Consider the following 6,709-nt stretch of genomic DNA (forward strand, 5'->3'; position numbering starts at 1 on the left):
CTACTCTCGCTGAGGTTAGCTACGTCCACAAACAGCTTCTCTGACAAGAAACATGTTGGCACGTCATCTGCTGAACGGAAAATAATCCAAGTCTTCATCAGCATCCAGTGTTGCATCAGTTAGCTCTGTGAGCTCATTAACTCATCTGAAGAGGCAGCCGCTATTACTAATCCAACACAAAAACGTGCCACAGTCCCTTGACTGTTTTTGATCAACAGTTGGTTCATGTGTGCTGCTTTTTGTGCAACACCAGTGCTGTCACCTAAAAAAAATATAACTACAGCCCAACGTTATTTCAGCCATTTTTATTATTTGTTTTTTTCCCTAATTTACATTTAAACAGATATACTAAATTGCCAAAAGTATTTGTTCTTCTGCCTTCACACGCATATGAAATTGAGTGAGATCCCATTCTTAATCCGTAGGGGTTTAATATAACGTCAGCCCACCCTTTGCAGCTATAACAGCTTCAACTCTTCTAGGAAGACTTTCCACAAGGATTAGGAGTGTGTTTATGGGAGTGAATTTTTGACCATTCTCCCAGAAGCGGATTTGTGAGGTCAGACACTGATGTTGGACAAGGCCTCGCTCGCAGTCTCCACTCCAATGAATCCCAAAGGTGTTCTATTAGGTTGAGGTCAGGACTCTGTGCAAACCAGTCGAGTTCTTCCACACCAAACTCGCTCATCCATGTCTTTATGGACCTTGCTTTGTGCACTGGTGTGCAGTTATGTTGGAACAAGAAGGGACCGTCCCCAATCTGTTCCCACAAAGTTGGGAGCATGAAATTGTCCAAAGTCTCTTGGTCTGCTGAAGCATTAAGAATTCTTTTCACTGGAACTAAAAAACAAGCCCACACCATAATCCCCCCTCCACCAAACTTTACACTTGGCACAATTCAGTCAGACAAGTGACATAACTGCCAAACCCAAACTCGTCCATTTGATTGCCAGACGGAGAAGCGCGATTCATCACTCCAGATAACACGTCTCCACTGCTCTTGCGTCCATGGTGGCGTTTTACATCATTGCATTCAGCGCTTGGTGATGTAGGGATGCAGCTGCTCAGCCTTGGAAACCCACTCCATGAATCTCTCTACATTGTTCTTGAGCTAATCTGAAGGCCACAAGAAGTTTGGAGATCTGTAGTGATTGACTCTGCACACTATGCGCCTCAGCATCCGCTGATCTCTCGCTGTCATTTAACGTGGCCGACCACTTTGTGGCTGAGTTTTTGTTGTTCCTAACTGCTTCCACTTTGTTATAATACAACTGACAGTTGACTGTGGAATATTTAGTAGTGAGGAAATTTCACCACTGGACTTGTCGCACAGGTGGCATCTTATCACGGTACCACGCTGGAATTCACTGAGCTCCTGAGAGCGACACATTCTTTCACAAATGTTTGTAGAACCAGTCTGCATGCCTAGGTGCTTGGTTTTATACACCTGTGGTCATGGAATTGATTGGAACAACCGAAATAAATTATTTGAAGGGGTGAGTAATATATTGGCAATATAGTGTATCTGTTCATGAACTATACTTCTTGAACATCCCATATGAAGCTGAGGAAAAGACACTCAATTCACATTCCGTTTGATGTGACATAAAAAAACTAACCACTGTGGGGGAAAAAAACATAATGACATTAAATAATTGCTATCAGCTAATTACACAATGACTGTGACAGTCCTAGATGTGGCAGCCAGATGCACAAATTATAATGTAGTTAGGATTTAAAGTATAAAGGCTCTCATGTCTCAACTACACATATTCTTACCTAAACTTTCTAACGTTCATGTAAACAAACAGCAATGCGCCAAAAATAAACTCTTCTGTAGCTAAAGCTTCAAGGCCAGGTGAAGTGGCAGGTTTTTTTTTCGGCAAGAAAAATAAGTGATAAATATATCCATATTAGTCAGTCATCCATTTGAATCCTTTGCTCCACACCATCCTTAAAACATAAGTGAATCATCAAGATCTATGACAAAAAGCAGACAGAGCCGTACATCTTACTGACGAGGCCTCTGTCGCATCAAAACTGAGGCATCATCTATCTGCACCTCCATGTGTCACAGATAATGTAGGCAACCAGCGAGCGAGAGCCAGAGAGAGAGAGAGAGAGAGAGAGAGAGAGAGAGAGAGAGAGAGAGAGAGAGAGAGAGAGAGAGAGAGAGAGAGTGTACATGTCCAAAAGTTTGTAGACACCTTCTCATCCAACATTTCTTCTGAAATCAAGTAGATTAATATGGGAAAGCCTCACATTAACTGTTGTAACATTGCTGTGAAGATTCAACCAAATTCAGACATAGTATTAATAAGGTCAGGTACTGATGTTCTGAATCACAAACACTACCCCAACTCATCCGAAGACAGAGGAGTGTAAAAAGCTCCATCACTCCAGAGAATACAGTTCAATGGCTCCACAGCCCGGTGCTGGGGGGATTTATACTCCTCTAGCAGACGCTTGGCACTTGGTATGGTGGCTGCTCCAGAGCTTCTCATTCTACTGTCAATGCTTTTCTATGGCGCTCATACAAGCTCTATGTATACAGCTGAACACCTATGTCAGCAATGGGTGCATCTAAGAGTAATGTCTGTATACTTTTGAACATATAGTATATGTATGTATTTATGTATAAATATAGATATATCAATCCAGAATGTCTTAAATATAAACCACTTAATCCCAAAGAATTACAGTGGATCTAACCTCGCTCTACTGCTAGTGTACATACACAGACCACATGAAAAGAGGTCAACAAATAACCCTATTTAATAAACAAACCATAACAAAGTACTTCCTCTGCAGATTATTCTCAGTTCACGGCAAAATCACCACAAAACAAATTCAGTCTGGTTTTTTTTCCAGTCTACATAAGATTTCTGTTTCCCAGACACAAACTTACACTCAACCCTTCTCAATGGAAGTGCTGCTGTTAAGCGGAACTCAAAGCCACAGTCTCACACTCGTGATTTGTTTTTTCCTTTTTTTCCCCCTCCCATAAGGACTCAACAACTTTTCTTGCCAATTTTCTTCCAACAACATTTGACAATATTAGCTCTTAAAAGTGCAAACAAACAAACAAACAAATAAATAAATACATAAGCAAGCAAGTTTACAGGTTTAGTTTGTTTCCTACTTGTTTATTTGGCATCTGCATATCTGAAGGCAGTGCAATGTAGTTTTGAATCATTTCAGTTTTAGCGAAAAGCAGGATCAGACGTTTTACTTTTCAAAAAAAAAAAAAAAACAGTATCAGTGTCCAAAATTTCCTAATTTATTGATTATTGTAATATACATGTCCATTTGCTTTAAAAGAGAATTTCACTGTTATTTTCAAATTTGCTTACATTTTCAGAATCTGCATAATTCAATCATCAAAATGTAAACAAAGTCATTCACACTGGTCTGTTATAGGAACCAGAAGTTGTGATCTCTACACAAACAAAGCCATTTTATTTATTATCCAAAACTCCAGTAAACCTACAGTTTTTTTTATGGCAAAATAGTGGACAATCTGAAAAAAATGCCTTGAATTGCTTCTTAAAAATCACTTTCTGGCCTGAGCGTTCTCTCAAAACTACTATAAAACAATGTTTCAGGCTTCAGGTACTGTATTCACAAGCAGGTAGTGACTTTCAGTGAGGGATCAGAGACATAAAACACTTCGGACGTCTGGTTCCTATAACCACCACTGTGAACAAAGGTTTCTCCAAAACTGAGCATTTCACATCAAACCACCCTAAATGAGTTTATTTCATTCTGCACATATTTTCGAAAAAGGGGTGGAACTCCCCTTTAAGAACGGCCGGTTAAAGTACACCCAGCACAAAAAGCTGGACTGAGCTGTTGTCACACTGACGATAAGACGATTACGATAAGTTACATTACGATAAGCTGACTTGTGATCAACACTGATCTTTATACTTAACGTTACTGCCTGAACTTCTGAAATAAAGCGATGATAGTACAGAGCTGGACAGGTTATTACAGTGACTATAACCAATCAGAGAATCGTCTGCCATTCAAAACTTCAAAACACAGCACTGCCCTTTAAATCCTTAACTTGCTCCACAACAGAAAAGCAGGCGGCTCGGGCTACTGAGCCTCGTCCGGTGGAAACTAGCGTCGAATAAAATGAATTCACCCTCGAATGCAGATATAAAAAAGAGTTGAGTTACGACCTTCGTGTTGCTGAAGCGGCTACCTGACGGCAATGAACTTTGCATGCCCTGTTTAAGGTTAGTGACTCCGCTATTCGGAAAACCAAAAAAGACCAAAACTTTAAAGAAAAACAACATAACAACGAAAGAAAAACAGGAGCGGGAACCAACAGGCACGAAGCTGAAGTTAGTTTCTAATTCGAATTTCCCGTTCCACCTTAAACGGTGCAGCAATTACAGTCAGGAGCCTCAGGCGCCAGAATGTAACTACTGCACAATTTAAGGTGGAACGGAAAATTCAAATAAGAAGCCAACTTCAGCTTCGTCAAACAAGCAGTGTTGTGGTGCAACACAAATCGTGAAAAACAGACAACCGTGTCTGTAAAGGTCTACTAACACTGTCGGACTACTCCGGCTTTCGGTCTCAGCCAGCAGCAACTGAGTATCAAGATGTCGAGCTCGAAACAAGAGCAGCCGCATTGAAAACCACAACCCGAACGGCTTTAAACTGTTATGGCAACGTCGCTGCAGCTTGGACGTTTTTCCTTTGCCACCGCGAACACTTACCGGTTAAAATATGCGTCCACCGAAACACGCCAGCTGCTTTAAGCCACTTCTGAAAGCTCCGCCATCTTCAGCACTAGCTGTGTTTGTTTAAATGGGAAACACTCCCAAAGCGCATAGAAGCCCTTACTCCGAATGCGGCCCTTGGCATTCTGGGTAATGTTGTCTTTCATAGCATTAGAGCCGCTCCATCTGCGTTGGCGCTTCGAGGAGAAAAAACTACAAGTTCATGAACCCCCTCGGAATGAAAACAGCCACTAGGAGATGCGAAGTTGTAGCGATAGCGATATCAGAGAATATATAAATATATTTATGTAGATTTTATTTTTAGCTCGTAAAGAGAGTCGTCTCGTAGGACAGCCTATTCAGTGACTTTGTGAGAATTTGCATACTGCAGAATGTTGAACTTGGTTGTAATAAAACCTAGTCTATCATTTGGTCACTTCACTTGGTCCACTATTAAAAATGTAAATACACCAATAAACAACAACAACAACAACAACAACAACAATAATAATAATAATAATGAACTATATGCAATGAATGTGGAATTGTCTCTGCTGAAGTTACATAGTAATAAATATACAACTTATTGTAATGAACATTTAATGCAAAGTTACTAACCAAGTAAATAAAAACAACATTAATGTGTTGCACAGTATCAGTCAAAATAATATATAAGTTAAGCCTTATACAAGAGGTCACATGGACTTTGGCCTTGTTGAGGCACGTATATGTTACTGTGCATTTGTTTTCTTTCGTTTGTCAAAGCATGGTGGGTAAAGATCACTGCTATCTACAGGATCCACTGATGATGCAGATGCCATGGCCTCCGGAGACCAGACTCAGACTCGTCTCCATGGTGACCTCTTAGGCATACCAGTGTTGAATTTCAACTGTTGGAGAAGGAGACAGTGCTAAAGAGGGAGGAAGGGAGAGGGACAGAGAGAGAGAGAGAGAGAGAGAGAGAGAGCATGGACTAGGATGGAGGGAGGGAGGCAGGGGGGGGAAGGGAAAGAATTGAGTGGGGAGGGGGGCTGTTGTAATTAGCTCATTGCTTGCTGTTTCCTGTCATGACTGCAACACAGGCCTCTAATCTCATCTCAGCAAGAATGTGGATATACAAATGGTGCATTAAACTTAGTGACCTGATCTACAGCAGAACGTCTATTTTTTCTTAAATACAGAGCTTAATTTTCATGTGATTTATACTATAAATAACATTTGTACTATATATATATATCCAACAGCAGATTAAAAGAGAGTTTAGATAGAACTTCTGATTTATCTGTTCTGTGACATTCATATGAAATCAGCTCCATGTCTGGTGCTTGAGGATCTCAATGTGTGTGTGCATGTGTGAAAAAAGAATGAGAACGCCCCAGTAACATTCCTCAGAGACCCAACAGAGGCCCACAGACCTGTTTGTGCCCCTCCCCCACTTGCTGGCAAAAAAAAAAAAAACCCTTACCAAACCCCCCATGAGTGAGAGATGCTCCCCCCCACACACCCACCCCCCACCCTGCTTTGAAAAGGACAGGAGATAGCAGTTTGAAAGGACAGGAGATAGCCCCTAATTGTCTGCGCCTATACATCGCCTACCTGCAAACACCCAATCATTCAGCTCTTCTTCTCCTCACCCATCCCCCCAACCGGCTTAAGTGATTGGCATAGTCTGAGAGAGGATCACATCTAGCCCTAATATGCAAAAAAGGCCGTTGAGAAAACAAGTCAAGTCCACCGACTAATTATAAAGATAGCTTTGCTTCAAAGTTAGATATTTAAATGACGCATTGCCATTTTTCCCCACAGTATATGTTTCATAAAACCTTGACAGTGTAAACAAATCAGATTTGTTCTCATTTACTGCCTATGAATTCCTTGCAGGTACCTGATAAAAACACAATGGAACAGGTTCTGTTTATCACTAGAAAGTCACTCCACGTGTTAATTTGTTTGAACGTCCATATTTTCTTAAA

The 6,709-nt window shown here is 40.8% G+C and overlaps 1 protein-coding gene across 3 annotated transcripts in view; it reads right to left on the minus strand.

Moving 5' to 3' along the window:
• ncoa3 (nuclear receptor coactivator 3) overlaps positions 1 to 4,861 on the minus strand; it is a 62,097-nt gene extending 57,236 nt beyond the window's left edge. For all 3 annotated transcript variants that reach the window (XM_017712398.2, XM_017712405.2, XM_017712389.2), the window contains exon 1: positions 4,734 to 4,861. The gene's annotated coding sequence lies outside the window, so the exon portion shown is untranslated. The remainder of the gene's footprint in view (positions 1 to 4,733) is intronic.
• Positions 4,862 to 6,709: the final 1,848 nt, after the last annotated feature.

The sequence above is a fragment of the Pygocentrus nattereri genome, chromosome 21 (assembly GCF_015220715.1).
Source record: "Pygocentrus nattereri isolate fPygNat1 chromosome 21, fPygNat1.pri, whole genome shotgun sequence".
NCBI classification, from domain to species: domain Eukaryota; kingdom Metazoa; phylum Chordata; class Actinopteri; order Characiformes; family Serrasalmidae; genus Pygocentrus; species Pygocentrus nattereri.